This window comes from Ictidomys tridecemlineatus, chromosome 8 (genome assembly GCF_052094955.1).
Source record: "Ictidomys tridecemlineatus isolate mIctTri1 chromosome 8, mIctTri1.hap1, whole genome shotgun sequence".
Classification (NCBI taxonomy): Eukaryota; Metazoa; Chordata; class Mammalia; order Rodentia; family Sciuridae; genus Ictidomys; species Ictidomys tridecemlineatus.
In genome coordinates, this window is record NC_135484.1 from 76,857,502 (window position 1) to 76,875,947 (window position 18,446).

The following is an 18,446-nucleotide window of genomic DNA, read 5'->3' on the forward strand; positions in this document are numbered from 1 at the left end:
TCTTGATTCTTATTAGGAAATTATACAGTAAAGGCTCTTTTTAAATAACTAACTTGGTTTGTATTGTTTATCACATGGGAATGTTTTGGAAATTTGGCATAACTCCTCCTATTTGCAATTTGTACTTTCCTTATTCTCTTTTAAATCTAAGTACTCTTTATGCATACACAGAGAGACTCTAACACACAGGAGGAAAATCCTTAATATTAAAAGCTGTTGATAGCATTACTGGAATTCAAAATCCTTAACGTGACCAACTTAAATTATTGTATAGATGATAAAATCTAACTTACATGGGACAAAGAAGAAGGTGAAAGAAGACAAAAAGTAGACTTGCTTTTAAAAACCCCAAACTAAATTCAGTAGTTGAATTTAAAGGAGAGTACTACTAATTAGGGGGGAAAAATCCTCCAGGGGAAAAAAACTGTGGAATGAGTTTTTAAGCTCAAAAGAGGAACTGGTGTGATTTGAGATGATAACCTAGAATAGGACCATCATTCCCAGTTACTGCCAAAAAAATAGAAAATAAAAAGAGCAGTATAAACACTTCTCAGGAAATCACTAGAAAATTCTTTTGTTTTCAAAAGAAACATGTTCTTTCATCAACAGATTAAAGATATCATAAGCCACAGTCTATTAAACAGATCATCCCTTGGCTCTCATCCAGTTCTAGTACCAATTTCCTCTGTATGTTTGAACAGACGCAATCCCTAGTGTCTGTCTGCCCGCAGAGCACAGAAATCTGTTATTTAGTTTGCAATAATAGTCATCCTGAGCATGTACCTCTAAAGTAATGCCCTGACTTATGTGTTACATAAATTTTTTGAGTCTCGGGCTATTTGAGATCTTGTATTGGGTTCCATTATGTTTATACTCCTTTATTTATAATGCCAATAACAATTATTTGTTGGGGTTTTTCACTGCATTTGTTTAGGCCACTACTTCCTTTGTTTTCCCCTAAACTTTCTTCTGAAATATTATTACTCCATTTTACATACGTGGAAATCACACTCAAATTGGAAATGCATATTGTTATATTTTATATTTAAAATGCCAGTGATGATTGACTTCTTATCCTTATCTCCTCCTAAGGAAAACTGCCCTGTCCACTCTCCCTGATGCATCCATGGCCATGCCCTATGCTAATAGGTCCATTGTCTACTCCCATCCCAACCCCCAGCCCACCCACACATAACTGCTTGGTTCTGACACAGTTACCCGCCCAAGGGACTTCTAATGAATAGGCTCCAGGAGTAGTAACACTTCCTGGAATAAATACTTATCTTAGCCAATCAGATTCTTGCTTTTATGAGTCAGAATTGGGCAACAGAGTCAGTCACAGGAATAGCAGAAGGTAAATGTCAAGATCAGGGCCAGCTCTCTGGAGTGTGATTGCTCAGATGCCAGAGTTCCAAGCTTGGAAAGTCTTCAGCCTTGGTTGAATGCTCTGCTGTCACCATCTTGAAATTCTTAATGGTTTTGGAACAAGAGGCCCTGAATATTCATTTTACACTGGGCCCAACGATGACATGTTTGATGTGAGTCATGACAGAGATATTCTCAACTGGAAGAATGGGTTCTAAAAGAAATACCGGTTTTTAGGAGGTAGGGATGGAGTGGGACAGGAAGGAAGTGAAAAATTTGAGAAGACATATTCAATTTTAGAACTTATGTTTTATTTTAGAAAAATATAATCAAACTATGAATTTTATAATGCTAACTTGATAAAACAACAACAATAATAACAACACAACAACATTCTTTTGTTGTTGCTGTGTTACAAAGAAAATACAGATTCGTGACTGGAGTTTTTCCTCCCCTAATTCTGAGGGATGTGTTATAACTTCTGGCTAAGTATGAACAAGATGTTTATGTTTATGAAAAGCTGGTATTCTCTAAAGGTTGAGAAACACTGGAGTAGAATGTGTCACACCCATGATGCAAAGTAAGAGCTGGTTATAAGGAGTGAAGTGAAGTTCAGGCGTTGGTCTCTTCACTCAGCACACTCACACAATCATCAAGTACCTGAGCTCCTCTGTGTGCCCCTCTACTGCTCATTTATATGAAGAATAAGAAGGCAATTGGTGTCTGGTTTTTAGTGAAAGAAGGGGAGGGGGTAACGGGGTAGGAAAGGTAGGAGGATGAATCAGATATAATTACCCTATGTACATATATGACTACATGACTGGTGTGATTCTACATTATGTACAACCAGAAGAATGAGAAATCATACTCACATTCATGTGTGATATATCACAGTGTATTCTACTATCATGTATAACTAATTAGAACAAATAAAAAATAAAAATAAAAAAGAAGACACTTGAAAGAAGAATACGAATCTTCTTTTCTTCCTTACATACAATTACAGAGATTGTTATTTCTAAAAATCAAAAACTTTTTGCACCTAATTGGTGTAATTATGTTATATTTCAGCTCTTGGTACCTAGAGCTTCAGAATCCCTTTGAACTCCAGACACTCTCTCCTCCTTTCAACTTTAGGAAGAGTGCTATGAGAAACACATTTTGCTTTGATTTGAGAAGAAGCTTTCTTTTGCGAATGGCCACGAACCTGCTTCCAGCTTCTCATAGCGGCAACTTTGGCATTAATAGAATGGAACTCTTAAGACATCAGGTTTTTACCTGTAAGTATGAAAACACAGTCTCAAATGAAAGAAACAATCATCAGGGCTTTTAGCCATTTCAAATAATCTATTTATGAAATAATAGTAAATTCTGGAAAATGTGAGTTTTTTTCCTTTCATTTCAAAACATGTGAGGCATTTTATGTTTGATTTAAATGCCAAGATTCTGCGGGCATAGAACACAATTACTTTGCAATTCATTTGGGAACCAGCATGGAATGGAAACTTAAATATCCTATCAGTAACTTCCAGTTATTTTGTTTATTTCAATTCTAGACATTCCTTTTCACCACTCTGGAAAATTTCTGCACTGTAAATATGTATTTTCTCTGTTGAAGTGACTTACCATATTATTTTGAGGAACTTTTCAGAATTGAATGGCATCTCTTGAAATAGCTAAAGACCCCTGGGGTGCTATAAAATTCAAATAATAAAAGCATTAAAAGTAGCCAGGAAAAGTATTAGAAGCAAGTAGAGATGAAACTTTCCTTTGTTTTGGAATATATGTATATACATACAACACACACACACACACACACACACACACACACACATCTTTTCCTCTGCAAATATCCACTCCTGTGCTCACTATCAGACAAAATTTTTATCTTTCTAGAGTTTTAAACATTTAAATAATATTTTCATTACATTGTACTGGTAACGATTTATTTTATAGAATTAGCTGAATTTTATAATGTGACTTTGGTAATCCTCAGATCCTGAAAGAGAATAAGAGTATCTGAAATGTCATAATGAAGAGGAATCATTTGCTTTTTCTTCTATTGAGAAATGACAGCATTTTGGCTCAATTTTAAAAAAACAAAATGCAAACCAGAATTTTAAGAAAGAAGTAGTGAGAGAAAGGTGAAACACAGTGGTTTAAATGGTTAAACCAATTGGTATTACTCACTGATAGATGTTTTAAAAAATATTTTCCTCTTTTAAGGTCTTGCCCTTGGGAGAGTGTGGTAATAAACTGAAACTTAAAATCTTAGCATTAAAATGAAAGTTGGAAAGAATTTAAACCAGTGGCTCTCAACCTGTGATCCTTGGGCCAACAACATCTGTATCACTGAAAATGCCAATTCTTGGGATCCTCTTCAGACCTATGAAATCAGAAACTCTAAGAGACTTAGTAAATTAAATGTCTGAGTGAGCTGTACTTTCACTTACTCAGTCTTCATGTTTCAGCATGATTGACCAAGACCCTCCTCCAACTTCTGAGGAGCTCTCTGCCATGGCTATTCTGAAGGAAGATCATCATGAATATGATATCAGATGTCAACTGCTCCAATAGGAGCCTAGAATGTAGTAGACGTTTAATATACTGTCCTGAAATAGTAACAAAAGTACAATAAAAATCACTCTTAGGATTGTTGTACTTGAAAAATAGCTTGAAAAATCGTGGATTTACTTACTTGCAATCAATATCCACTGTTCCAGGATGTATGTGATTGTTAGAAAGTATGTTCATGTTCAGTTACACATTTACCTCTTTGTAGTGGTTTCTCCTTGTCTCAAATTCAGACTTCTAGGGAGCAGTTTCCTTAGCCCTTGACCATGACTTTGCAAACGTTCAGATAGAAACAGCTTATCAGTAGAGACATAGGGATCATAAAGACCTCATTAAGTTTAAGCCCCTTCACTTTATATAAGAAAAATCTGAGGCCTCAAATAGCTGATTGACTTGAAAGCCAGTCCGCATGTTCATCATTGTCTCTTCTTTTCCAGAATAAAATTCCAAGCTCCGACAATCTTTTTCAAATTGACCTGACAGCTTTAACTCTGTTTGCTTCTTTCTAAACAGTCCATGTGTTAATATCTCTTTTAATATGTGGTATCCATATTTCACACAAAATCAAAATATGGTTTGAATATTGAAGGGTCAATGGAAATGTTTCTTTCTACAATTTGGGAGCTTTTCTTCAATATTTAGTCCTACTTAAATATTGCATTTAGCTTTTAGAAGGTGGCTAATTCTCCATTTACTTCACAGTGATTCACGTTCACTCTGATGGATCTTCTAGCTTTCAAACTTTTTAACTGCATAAACACGCATCTCCTTTCTACCATCATTATCAAGTATATCGTGAATGTCTCAGTCTAATGTTTTCTGAAATAAAGGTATGCTATAGTTTTTTTTAATCAAATTATGTGAAATGATAATAGATGAGTTTGAAGCAACTCATTTTTTTTTTAGTGGACTTAACTATAGTTTTCACATTATTCTATAAGTTTCCTGAAGGCTGATGTCAAGCCTACTGATTATAATTTTTGAAATTTTAACATCTTTTAGTGTTTTGAAGACTGGAGCCATTTTCCCATTCTCGTTTTCTGCAGACAATTTTTCATGCTCTGTGATTTCTCAACTATGAGTGACAGTGGCTTTTTTGTGGTTAACTAAGCTGTTTAATCAGACTGTTATATCATTTTCTGGGTCTGAGGACTTGATTTTACTCAAAGAATTTATGAGGCAAGATATTTCCTATCTTGCCTTGATTTCTAATTTTCTCTTAATCTTGTTTTGCCATTTCAAGCTTAGAAAAAGGAAATATTCAATTTTCTGGAAAAGGTAGTTACAAAATAACCTAGGGATTCTCTCTGTCATCTGTAAGCCTTATTTCACCTTATGCAAAACATCAGCAAAACATCAGGGTTGTTCTTTAATGGATAGGAGCTCAGATTTGAAGTCATATCAAAACATGGCTTTATTGAGAAAACCTGTATTTGGAACCAGAAGAGAAATGAAAGCAAGATTGGTGAGGCTGATGGGAAGCAAACATATCATCTGTCTGATTGATAGAGTTAATATCAGAGAATTTGATATTTCTGGGAACTAGTGAGCTGGAGCAGCACCCCAGGACCTGACAGAACTTCATAGTCAGTTGCAGACAGCTCTGGACCACTGCAGAACTTCTCCAAAGTAGCAAGGTCTTCACCTCCAAGATATTTCAAGGCTGAGAGTATCTGAAGACAAACTTGTAGAGACACAAGAGATGGAGGAAAGGGCTGGCCAGCACAAAAGTTTCCAGGCTTACCAATTAGGTCTTACTCTTCTACCACAACAGAGGAGGAATGAGAGAGAAGCATGCCAGGATCAAATGACATTCCTCTGTGGGAAGAGACTTGGATAAGGAATACAGGTTCTTAACTAGTTTGAAATCTCTGTTCTACCACTTATGAAATGTATCACAGTGTCTGTTTTTGCACCTCATTTTATCCTCTAGAAAACAGAGGAAATAACAACATGCATTTCATGGTTTGCAAAATGGGACCTATAATGTGTTATTTTTAATAGGTGATAACAATTTTTTTTCCATTTCTTAACTCAGAGAGAATGTGTGGTGTCCGCAGTGCTTTCTCTTGTCCTCAGGTCTCTGCTCACTTCAGTCCTTTACGTCCCTGACATTATTCCTAACAGGTCATGCTGTTGTTCCTGCTTGTCTTTGCTCACCACCTTCATTTGACTTAGGTCTTTAAAAGCCTGGGATTGTCAGAGAGCTCCCTACAGAGCTGGTTGTCCTGATGTCTGTCCCCCCTCACCCCAACCCCACCTCTTACTTGAATTGCTTAAAGTAATAGTCAGAATGTCATTGCTTAAGATCTTTGATCTTAAGTCATTTTCCCTTTATGCCTCTGGCTGTTGGCATCTACTTATTCTCTTGGGACTTTTTGAAGTGAGTTTGGAATGTGTGTCCAGAAATGTTCAGCACCTCATTCTCTTACTCTGATGAACTCCAAGATGACATGGTCCCTTTTTTCTGTTCCTGTCACTCCCATGTTGTCACCAAAGACTTTGTGGATCAAATTAAGTCCAGAGAGTCACTTCATGTCTTCTCTTACTTTATGATATTTTGCTTGAGGGCCAAGAATGTAAATTAAAAACTCTGGGTGGAAGTAATTTATTTGGCCTTGAGCTGTGTCAATGTCAAACATTCACTCATTATTTAGATTTTTATCATGTTTCTTCTCTTTATCCAGCCTGCCACCATAATTCCTTAAAAAACATTCTATAGGTATCTCATAATTCATCTCAACACTCATCTGTCACTTTAATGGCCTATTTTTCAAATAAATAAGCACTTTATATATAAAAAGATCTGAATTTTCTGGCAATGGGGTTAGTACTCCCTGACAGTATTATGATTGATTGAAACTTTTAAAAAGTTAAAAATCTCTTTTGGCTCATATTTATGAAGAGTTACGTTTTTCCTAAAGTGAATATACTTAGAAGGAAACATCATTAAGAAAACAAAACTGCTATTAAGATAAATGGATAAGATTTCCCCCCCCCAAAAAAAATAGATACTAGTGCTCAAGGACATTGTTAATGTACTAAATAAACATTTTTATACTGTTCTGTTTTCATTGCCTTAAATAATCAATCAATAATTACTGCAAAAACCATTATGTATTTAGGAAAAGTATAAAATTGCATAACTGAAGGGCTATGGATTCAATATGTATATAATAGTTAATACAGATTTAAAATAATGCAATTACTTTGCAGGCTAATAAGGCATATAAAATTATCATGGATCTTTCCCAGAAATGATACATGTTAAATTACAAATAAATTTTTTCATAAAATCCTAGCTTCTTCAAAATCCACTTGAGTGGTTATTATGTGCTAGATACTTAGCTTATGTGTGTTGATTTTTCATTATTCTAGAAATTGGACTATTAATTTCTGGCATTCAGACTGTGTATAAAAAAGAAGTATTTGGTTAGTTTTATACCTTAAATTAGCATAATCATTTAATGTACACCAGACACAGCTAGTTGAGAATACACATGGGGATAATTAAAATGTCTAAACAATTTAAATTTCTCAGTTTTGACATTAGTTTTATTGTTCTTTTGGCCAAACTATGTAAACTTCACAGGTGGCAAGAATTGGGATGATTTAAAAATCTCAGCTCTTCTACCAACTAGATATTCAACTTACTAAGAAAGAAAGAATTAGAATTGAAATAGAGTAGGCAGGTTGGCTCTGTGTCTGGTTATCCAAATGCCTAGAAGGTGTTACGTCACACCCCATTCTGTAAGCCTCTTATTCCTTCTTTTCCTCCTGGCTTCTCCCTTTTACTATTTTACCTACTAAAAAGTCTCCTTGGTAGCTATTCACTTGCTAGGTTGGGGGAGTCCATTCTGGGGTAGTCTGTTGAAGAAGTAAGTGTGTGCTGTTCTGAACTCCTCAGCATCTTTTGGGAGTGAGGAATTTGATGTCAGGACTTGACAGGGTTAAAACAGGTAAGCTCCCACCAGGATTACGGGGAATCCGTAGCTAGCTGAGTTGGAAGGAGGGTGGGGTATGGCAAATAAAAGAAGGTGTTGTCCTAGCAGGGAACAAAAAGCCTTCCTGTTCTTCCAAGGAGGAGAGGAACATGTGAGGCTCTAGAGCCCTGGTATGGGGTAGAAGAAGCTCAACATTTGTGTCATCTGCCAAGTCTCTACATTAGATACATTGAGGGCATATGTTAGCAGAGGCTAGGACAACATGTTCATCAAAGCTCCATCATTTCCCCAGACATCAACCAGTGATTTCATTTAGACCTTTCTTTCCCCATTCTGCTTGGTAGTGGACTGTTGAGCTTCTTGGAAGGTAATATTTCACCCAGAGTTGTCCCCAGTCTTGGACATTCTCTGCAACTTGCTTCTGGTGGCATCTTTGGGGTCAGTAAAGTCCTCAGTAAATTGTAACTTTAAAAAACTATTATTTTAATGTTAGTTGCCATTTTGGCAGACAGAGGTCTTTAAGAAAATGGGGAGATTGTCCCTTTTATTTCTGTCAATGAAAGTCAAATTGTTTCCATGGTACAAGGTACAGGAGCTTGTATGGTTTAAAAAGTTTTGCCCTTTCCATTCTTGGTTTATGTACAAATTGGTGAGTGAGTAAGGATAGAGCAGTGTGTCAGAGATGTCCAGCTCCTTGGGAGAAACTGGATACAGACTATGACCACTTATCTTTTCAGGTTTATTATAATAAGATCCTCTCTGTTGTGCTGGAATAGTCTTGCCTGAGTTTTTCTAGCAGGAGAGGACACAAAGGGCCTCTTGAGGGATGTTTCTGAAGCAAAAAGAGTCTGGCATAATACAATTACATGCATTACGTTCTGAAGTGGAAACCTGGCCAGGCAATCCCACCTGCAGACTTACATCATCACCTGTCAGACTAGCACAACTTAAAATGTGCATGAGAACACATTTTGCTGGAAAGGCTGTGGAAAAACAGGTGCTCTCATTTATTGCTGGTGGGATGCAAACTAGTTTAACCATTTTGAAGAGAATTTCGCAATCTCTAACAAAATTACATAGTCATGTACCTTTGGAGCAAGCAATCACACTTCCGTGAATTTCATCTGCGGAGACACTGCCGATGATTCAAGACTGCACTCTTTCAAGAAATCCCTATGGCTAACGTGGGCTGTGGATGACCACCAGCAGCATAATTGCAGCAGGCACAAAGCCTCTGGAACCTAGGAGGCCACCTTTCAGTAGCAACATCCGACCTCCATCCAAAACACAGCAGCTACAAGCTGGGACATGGCTGCTGTGGAATATATATACCACATTTTGTTTATCCATTCATCTATTGAAGAAGGACTCCTAGGACACCTAGGTTGGTTACATAGTTTAGCTATTATAAATTGAGCTGCTATAATTAAGTATTATATTGGTATTATATTAGTATTATATTGCACAGGAATAGACCACCCCCCCCCAAAAAAAATGCTGGTGTAGAAAATCAAACCATTGACTCAAGCACATAGGGAGATTTGATAAATGGAAAATGTAGCATCTCAAATTGTCAGAGCACAGACAGACTCTTCAGTAAATAGTTCATAACAACTAGTTTGCCTTTGGGGAAAAAAATGAAAGGATAGCTTTATTATCATACTGCAAAGAGGATGAATTCCAAATGGATCATAGACCTAGATGTAAAATATATGAAATCATACAAACTCTGAAAGAAAAACGGATATTATTCTTTTAACATACAAAAATAAAAATTTCCTGTGACTTCAAATCCAGTTGTAATAAAAGATTAATAATTTTAATTTCAAGAAAGATTTTAAAAATTACATGGCAAGAAAAAAAAAACCCACCTGTAAGCAAAGTCAAAAAAATCTGATAAACTGGGAGAAAACATTTGTAACAAAACATGAGCCAATATCCCTAATATCTAAAGAGCTGTTCAAAAGTGAGGCAGGAAAACAAAAATAAAAACAGAAAATCCTCGGGCTAAAAACAGAGTTTACATGCACATTCTTTCTCTTCCTTCCTCCTTCCCTCCCTCTCTTCCTTCCTTCCTTCCTTCCTTTCTCTTCCTCCTTTTTTCTCTCTCTTTATATATGTGTGTGTGTATATATATATATACACACACACATATGTATATGTAGTATAATTATATGTATATATAAACATATTTATAGATATTCACCCTTACTTAATTTGAAAACATAAAAATAATAAGTCACAGAGATACCATTTATGACCCTTTTAGACTAACAACATTGTAAAAGTATGGTAATATATTCCATTAGTATGACTAAGAAAACCAGGAATATTCATACATTTTTGGTGGGAATATAAATGGGTATAATCCTTATGAAAGGAAATATGGAAATATATAATGACTGCACATACAAATTTACCTTTTGACTCAGTAATTCCATTTCTAAGAAATTACCCTTAGGATAAAATTTCTTCAATATAAAAACACATTGCAACATTGTTTATAATTGCAAACTATTTGAAACAAAGTACTCATATATATAAGGATGGTTAAATAAACTTGTTATAATATCCACAAATGGAGAACTACTGGCTGTAAAAAAAGAAAGGGAGATATATATGAACTGACATGGAATGATTTCTAGAATATTGTTAAGTGAAAGAATCAAAGTGAAAAAAGTATAATGTGCTACTTTTGTGTAATAAAAAGGGGAGGATAAAATGACAAGGGGATAGAGGGATGAGAATGAGATAAAAAGAATGAGGGAAGGTATGATTCTTTGAAAATACCATTTTTTACACCCATCTAATATTTAGAATCATGTTAATATGTCATATACATATGTCCACAGAAACATACATACACACCCCAAGACAGGGATAAGGGTGACCCTCAATACACTAGAAACAGAAACAAATGATCCAACTCTTTTCCAAAGGAATAACAATCTCCTTGAAGTGCAGGTGACAGATGGTTAGAAAGTATTTTAAGTAATTTTTAAAAACTTACCATCAAACAATTGACCATAAACAGACATTATTACTTTATGTAATAATATATGACTGAATACCAATGTGATTCTACAACATGTACAATCAGAAAAATGAGAAATTATACTCCATTTATTTATGATATATCAAAGTGCATAAATGTATTCTACTATCATGTATAACTAATTAAAACAAATAAAAAATTTATAAAGTATAAAATAAAATAAAAAATACATGGGAAGAAACAGAAAGCCTGATTAGTATTATGCATACAATTCAAATGAATGAGTAAAGACTTTGCAGAAAAATATTCAGACTCAAATAGCTTCAATAGGGCATTTCTCCAAATACTTAAGGAAAAAAAATGGCACAAATATTTGTCAAGGCCAATGTCTGGGCTTGGCCCAAGATTCAGGAGGGACCCACACTTTGTAGATTCAAACAGCAATTCTTTATTCCAGCTCTCACACCGCCTCCACACAGGTCCAGGGGCAAACGTTCTGCCGTCTGCCCGCACCATTCACCTACTCCACGAGGCTCTCTCCAAATCCCATTTTAATCTCACGAGAACTCAACGGGAACAAGCAGCAGAACACCCTAATCCCAGCAATAATCTTCAACTTCCAACTTCCCTAAAACCCATTATCTTAAACTGGCAACGCCTTAAACTCAAGGAGCCGGTTACTTCCTCAAACCTGATCAGCTCTAAACCCGGATCTGCCTTGGTCCTTGAGCAAGGTCACCTTATGAAAGCATGCATGCAATGTCCCATCGAATGTCCTCTAAGCAGCATGGGGTACGCTTGGCAAGGAAATTTCGATGCGTCATTCCTACTTGGTAATGGCCCTCAGCAAATATTACCAAAGTCTTCCAGCAACTTATAAATAAAAGAATACTTCCTAAAGTTCTCTATTCGGTCAGCATCACCTTAATAACAAAGTCTGACAAAGATATAACAAGAATGGAAATGCAGCCAACATTAGTTTTGCTCCTAGAATGCGAAAATCACTTAACATTCAAAATTCAATTAATGTAATTCATCATGTCTACAGAATAAAAACTAAAATATAATTCTTTTTAATAGATACAATAAAAGCATTTGATGAAATTCAATACCTAGTCACAAAAAAGAAAAAGTAGAACCTCATTTAGCAAATCAGAACAGAGAAATCTCCCCTAATCTAATGATACTATCCACAAGAGTAAATGGAAAATATTATATCCAATGATAAACTATTTAAAGCATTTTTCCTCAGTTTGAGAATACTACTTCTATTTAACATTAGTTCCTAGTGCAATAAAGTAAGGAAAAGAAATAAAGCTTATAAAGATTAAAAAGGGAATAAAAAATAAACCCTACTTGTAGACAATTGTGAACACAAAATACCCCAAAAGATCTATGGGTCTGTTAACGGCTTAGTTTTGAGGTGTCTCCCAAAAGCCTGTGTGTAAGTCAATGCAAGAAAGTTTAGAGATGGAATGATCAGATTACAAGAGCCTTAACGTAATCCTCTGATAGGAATTAACTGGGTGGGGACTGTAGGCAGGTAGGGTATGGTTGGAGGAGGTGGGCATTGGGGGAATGCCTTTGGAGTATACATTTTGTCTGTGGTGAAGGGAGAGTTCTTTCTCTGCTTCCATGTCCTTGTCCTGAGGTGCTTCCCTCTATCACACACGTCTGGCCTTGAGGTTCTTCTTTCTCAGGTCCAGAGCATCAGAGTCAGCCATCTATAGACTGAACTTCCGAAATGTGAGCCCCAAACTAAACTTTTCCTCCTCTAATTGTTCTTGTCAGCTCCTATGGCCAGAGTGGTGAAAAAGTTGACTAAAACAGGGTCTGTGGAAAAGCTTGTAGAATTTGGACAATAATCTGGTGTCAGTTTCAGTCTTATTTCCTTAAAGGGAGGCTCTATGCTGTATTAGTTAGTTTTTGATCACTGTGACAAACATCCCTAACAAGAAAAAATCAGAGAAGGAAAAGTTTATCTTCAGAGCTTCAATCTGTGGTTGTCCTACTCTCTTGCTCTGGGCCTGAGGCTAGGCAGAATATCATGGCCAAAGGGCATGGCAAAGGAAAGCTTCTTGGCTCATGACCTCATGGCCACTGAGAGAGAGAGAGAGAGAGAGAGAGAGAGAGAGAGAGAGAGAGAGAGGAGGAATGGGCCAGGAGAGATATAGTTCAAGGCCATGCCCCCAGTGACCTACTTGCTCCCCATCTGCCTTCAGTTACCACCCAGAAGTCCTTTTGGCTGTAAATAATGAGGTCAGAGCCCTGATCATTACATGAAAGTCTCATCTTTGAATTTTGCTACATCGGGGGTCATACTTTCAACACATGAGCTTTTGGGGGATATTCCAGGTCTAAATAATACCATGTCAGTGGTGATGGCCAGGCTACCTATGAATATCCACAGTCGTTTTTGCTAATTCTCAGGCAGGGCCATAGTCCACTTAGGTTTCCTTCAGCTGAATAATAATTCACATGCTTTTATCTTCATTTCTACGATGTTCTTTAGTGATCTTTCCCACATTAAAAAAAAAAAAAACTTTCATGATCACAGATACTTGTGCAATAGATGTCTCTATAGTCAAATCCTTCTCCCTCTCCTGGAGTACTTCCAATATTTGTTTACAAAATAAAGAACTACAGGGGAAAAAAAAGTACTTTTCACAAACTTTTTTCAAAAAGCAACTTGAAATTTGTTGAAGCTAAATGTGAAGCACTGATATACTTATTTGCAGCTTTTAAAATTACAAACAAAAAAATGACTTCAATCTTGTGGCATTTGTAGTTAAAAATAAACAACAACAACAAAAAAAATCTCTTGTGTTAAAGTCTTACCTCTTGAAAGGGCACATTTTTATGCATGTGATGAGAAACCAATAAAATGAAACATATATTTAAAGTTTAGAAGGTGGTACATATAATTGTTTTAGAATGAGATTTAAATGTTTTTTTTTTAAAAAAAAACAAGTGGTAACACATTCTTTGATTTTTAGATGGGATTATTTATCATAATTTGGTATAGATTCTAAAACAAAAACCTTGCATATATTATTAAATGAAATTTTTTCTAAAAATATCACTGTTTTTGGTCAGCTAAATATGTCTCACTCTTCTATATAACTGTACAAGTTATGAAAAATAGTAGATGCTAAAAACATAGTTCTTTCTATTATAAAGTTAATAAATCTTCATTAAAGAAAATTTGTAAAATTTAGAAAAGTAAATACCAGTTAGAAAAATATGTACTCTAGTCCCAAAACAAAACCAGTTGTAATAATTTGTGTTTTTCTTTCTATTCATCTTATTTTTTTCTCCATATTTTATTGGTACATTATAGTTGTACATAACAGTGGAATTTACTGTTAACATATTCACACATGCACACAACATAACAATATAATTTGTTCAGTGTCATTCCCCAGTATCTCCCCTTTCCCTTTCCTCTTCCCTCTTCCTCGTTCCTTTCCTCTACTCTACTGCTCTCCTTTAGAGTTTCATGAGATTCCCCTTTCTTTTTCATTTACCTCTTTTGGACTTATTTTGCTTAACATATGTTCTCAAGTTTCATTCATTTTCCTAAAAATGACATAATTTCACTCTTCACTCTGAATAATAACACTCCATTGTATATACATATGTGTGTGTGTGTATATATATATATACATAAACATATATATTACATTTTCTAGTCATTTTATTCTTTACATAGCTACTATAAACATAGTTATAAACACAGAATTATATGTATATGGATATATATGACTTCCATATACAAATATATTTCACTTGTATATATGTAAATTTTGTGTTCTTCCCATTTCCCAATATTATTTGAAAATATATTTTCAAAAACAGATATTAGGGCTGGGATTGTGGCTCAGTAGTAGAGCACTTGCTTCACATGTGTGAGGCACTGGGTTTGATAAAATAAAGGTTCATCAACAACTAAAAAAAAAAGAAAAGGAAAGCAGATATTAGTAGTTGCAAAGCACTTCATCCAATGAGGACGATATAGTTCAAAACCACACTCTTGTGTTCATGTAGTTCTTTTTTTATTATTATTTATTATATTTAATAAATTATTTTCTACTTTATTATTCTACTATAAATAATGACACAGCATACACCTCAATACAGCTATCTTATTCACATTTAGGACTATTTTTGATGATACACACCAGAAGGAAAATTACTGGATCCGTGGGACAGGAGAATTTTGAAAGCTCTTGATTCATTCTTACATGTTGCTTTTCAAATGGGTGATAACGCTCTGACTGCCAAGGCCGATGCTCACAGTGTTCCTTCAGTACTGTCTGGGCAGCACAGCTAAGTGCTGCTGCAGAATACTACAGAAAATGCAGAAGTGGAAGTAATATCTTTTAAATATTAATGTATTTGACACAATAAGATTGACTAATTATATGGTTATCTTATTTACCTTGGGTTTTAATGATCTGCCGATCAATTTACCCAACAAATATTTATTGGAGTATATGCTCAAGGCACTAAGAATATATTGTTCAAGGACGTGAAAATACAGTAGTGAACAAAACACAAAAAGTCCCTGCCATGGGAAACTTGTATTCTATTTATTTTATATGAGTGATCCTTATGTAATAAATGTAAAACTATCACTAGTATCTACTATGTGCCTAGCGTTATCTCAAACTTCTATTTATTTATTTAATTTAAAGAGCAAATGGGAGAGCTCTGTCACTTCTTACTGGTTGATGAGAAAGAGGAGGCACAGAGTACTAAAGTAACTAGCCCAAAGATATGCAGCTAGTCATTTATAAACTCCATTCTAGGTCAGTCTTTAATTCCAGAGTTTATGTCCTTTCCCCTATGCAGTACATATGATATCTATTGTTTCAGACAATTTTGGGGGTTATATTTAATAAATTATTTTCTACTTTATTATTGTCTTTCTCTTTTTGAAGAGAAAAAGGTTATCTGAGGGCTCATGATTTCAGAGGTCTTAGTCCATAGAAGGCTAGCTGACATCATAGAGGGAGAATGTGGTGGAGGGAAGCAGCTCACATCATGATCAGAAAGCACAGAGAGAGCTGTTATTGACTTTTAAATTTTTGTGTTTCAATATACATGCAGAATTTTTAAATTTTTATGTAATTAAATCTAGGAGACTTTTTACCTATTAAATATCTTATCAGAAGTTTGTTTCTTTTTTATAGTTAAAAATTTAAATGCTAAAACTGTCTGAACTTTATTTTACTGTGTATCATAAATGAGAATCTATTATTACCCAAACCATGAGTACATTTATTGATTATCCTTTGCTTCCCAATAATTGTTAATGAAAATAGAGCTTATTTAGATTGAAATACTGGAAAAGCCACTCAAAAAATACCAACCAGTCCACTTTTAGGAGAAATATTTTAGGCATTTTCTTATATCATGAGAATTTAGGCTGTATTTCTTAAGTTATAAAAGGTTTGCCTCTCTGTGTATGATTGATACACACACACACACACACACACACACACACACATAAACACACAATCTTAAATTCCAGACACAGAAATGTCCATGTTGTTTCTGAATTCAGATTTAATTCCTTAGTTTTATTCCTAATTATATTTTCCTTAGTCTATTTAAATAGTCACTGAACAAATACTTAACTCTGACTGTAAGTTGTATATGTTTAGGTAAACTGTGGAATGCATATATATATCTATATCTCAAGTATGACCCTTATCTTCAAGGAATCTACCTCCCTACCTCCTAGCTGAGAAAAATAAGATATACATTTCAACATTGGATGAAAGCAATGTTTGGAGATGAAAGCAATGTTTGACAATGTCAGGTTTGCTGGCACTGCAGGATCACAGGAAAGAGTGACAATGCCTGTGGGCTGGGTAGAGCAGCAAACTGCATAGAGAAAGGGAGAAGGTGGGAGTTACCTGGGCCCAGATGGATCGGTAGAAGTTTGACAGCTGGAGAGGAAGGGGTACAAAGAAGATAGAATGAGCCCACATTCTGAAGGGACATGTAAGTGAGTGTTGGAGTAGAGAAGGAAGAAACACACAGTACTGGACCAGAGCCCATGATAATAAGAGATTCCCTCATTCTACAACGCAGCAAACACACCAGAATGACCCCCAGGAAGGAGGAAAGAGCTGTGAACATTAATAGCTCCCACTATAAGTTAGCTGTAGGTGATCAGGTGGCAGTCTGCCTTCTATAACACAGTGTCCCATATTTATACTGGATCAGCCTTCAACTGTAGTGACTCCTATCTATGGTTAACCCCACCTTCCAATTCCTTTTGATTATCTTAGTGTTTAAATGGAACAGAAGTTTGCCAATTTGGAATATTCTTGCATTCACAAGAATCTTCACAAAACAAAGAATTTTTGAAACATTAGATGAATATCACCATGCATCTATTTTAGCAGGTTAGTTTTACCTTTGGACTGAGATCAGCTTCCCCACATGTGTGGGTAGTAATGTTCTTTTGCGAGTATTTAAGTGTGTCAGCAAGGTTCTTCAGAGAAACAGAAACAAAACATGTGTAGAGAGATCTAAAGAGAGAAGTGGGGGCAAAAACTTATTTTAAGGAGTTGGTTCACATGACTGTGGAAGCTTGTAGAGACCTGGGCAAGAATAGTAGTGCAAGTTCAAAGGCGGTCTGCTGGCAGAATTCCCCTTTCTTCTAAGGAGGTTGATCTCTATCTATTAGGGCCTTCCTCTGATGAGATGGAGGGTATTCAACTTTACTCAAATTCTACTGATTTACATATTAGCCACATCTAAAAAATTCTTGACAGAAACTTCTAAGAAAAGCTTGGGCCAAATATGTGGGTATTGAGGCCTAGCTGAGTCATGCAGGACACAAACCATTGCAATGAGTAACATGTGAAACCTAGTGGTGACCAAAGCCTACACCAGCATGGGAAGCCTAAACACAGCCTATTTTCAAGGTCTCTCAGGACAAAAACTGGATCCAGGAACAGGGCAGAGGTGCCTCTCTCCCTTTCTATAGCCCTGATTGCTTTCTAATCCCTCAAAGCTGTTAGACAGAACTAAGGCTGATACTGTCCTGACAGTGGTTAGGTCCATTCTTGGACTGAACAGCTTTTTGGTGGGTTTACCTAGGGACCCAACCATGGAATGGTTTGTAGGGAATAAATAATTTCCAAGTTCCAAGTAAATGACTGTTAATGAGGGTTTAGTTTTAAGTTAGAAATTCTATGTCATTATGAAGGTGGTTTAGTGAGATGCTTAGACAAATATCCCAGATTAGGATCAGGATGGGCTTCAAATCCTCATGATTCTACTTCCAACTCTAGGCCTTGGAGAAACCTTTGGACTTGTTTTCTTATTTTAGGGAGATAATGCCCAGATTATAGGACTTCTTTAAAAAATGAGGAAATGAAACAAACCATATGAAAGGTAAACAATTATTATTTCTATGGTCATTGTAGAACTCAATCCAAGCTAAGCCTGCTTTGAACTCTACAAAAGGGATTCTTACAAGTATTTTCATAGCATCTGCCTGTAACATTGAAGGTGCTAGTGAATGAATGTCTTTGTGAAATATTATC

At 35.6% G+C, this 18,446-nt stretch overlaps 1 long non-coding RNA gene across 2 annotated transcripts; it reads right to left on the minus strand.

Annotated features, from left to right (window-relative positions):
- Window positions 1-1,654: 1,654 nt before the first annotated feature.
- Window positions 1,655-10,089, minus strand: LOC120889082 (uncharacterized). Of its 2 annotated transcripts, XR_005732883.2 has the most exons (3): window positions 3,819-10,089; window positions 2,992-3,059; window positions 1,655-2,643 (listed from the first exon to the last, which is right to left on the minus strand). It is a non-coding gene; the product is annotated as an uncharacterized LOC120889082 (long non-coding RNA). The 2 variants fall into 2 exon arrangements; XR_013425025.1 differs by having other exon boundaries at window positions 2,992-10,089.
- Between the last annotated feature and the right edge of the window lie 8,357 nt (window positions 10,090-18,446).